Genomic DNA, 552 nt, shown 5'->3' with positions numbered 1-552 from the left:
CGAGAACATCGGGTATGTATATGGTAATCTTGCAACCTGAGTTCAGTAATAGGTTGCAGTTTCATCCAATTTAATATATTTCACACCTCAAACCCCACCTGGACGAGAACATCGTGTCTGTATATTGTAATCTTGCAACCAGAGTTCAGTAATAGGTTGTTGTTTCATCCAATATGATATATTTCACACCTCAAATCCCACCTGGACGAGAACATCGGGCCTGAATATGGTAATCTCGCAACCTGAGTTCAGTAATATGTTGCAGTTTCATCCAATCTGATATATTTCACATCTCAAACCTCACCCGGACGAGAACATCGGGTTTGTATATGGTAATCCTGCAACCTGAGTTCAGTAATAGGTTGCAGTTTCATCCAATCTGATAAATTTCACACCTCAAGTCCCACCTGGACGAGAAAATCGGGTCTGAATATGCTAATCTCGCAACCTGAGTTCAGTAATATGTTGCAGTTTCATCCAATCTAATATATTTCACACCCCAAACCCCACCGGGACGAGAAAATCGGGTCTGTATATGGTAATCTTGCAACC

This window comes from Papaver somniferum, chromosome 8 (genome assembly GCF_003573695.1).
Source record: "Papaver somniferum cultivar HN1 chromosome 8, ASM357369v1, whole genome shotgun sequence".
In the NCBI taxonomy this organism is placed as follows: Eukaryota; Viridiplantae; Streptophyta; class Magnoliopsida; order Ranunculales; family Papaveraceae; genus Papaver; species Papaver somniferum.
This window is presented reverse-complemented; position numbering follows the sequence as displayed.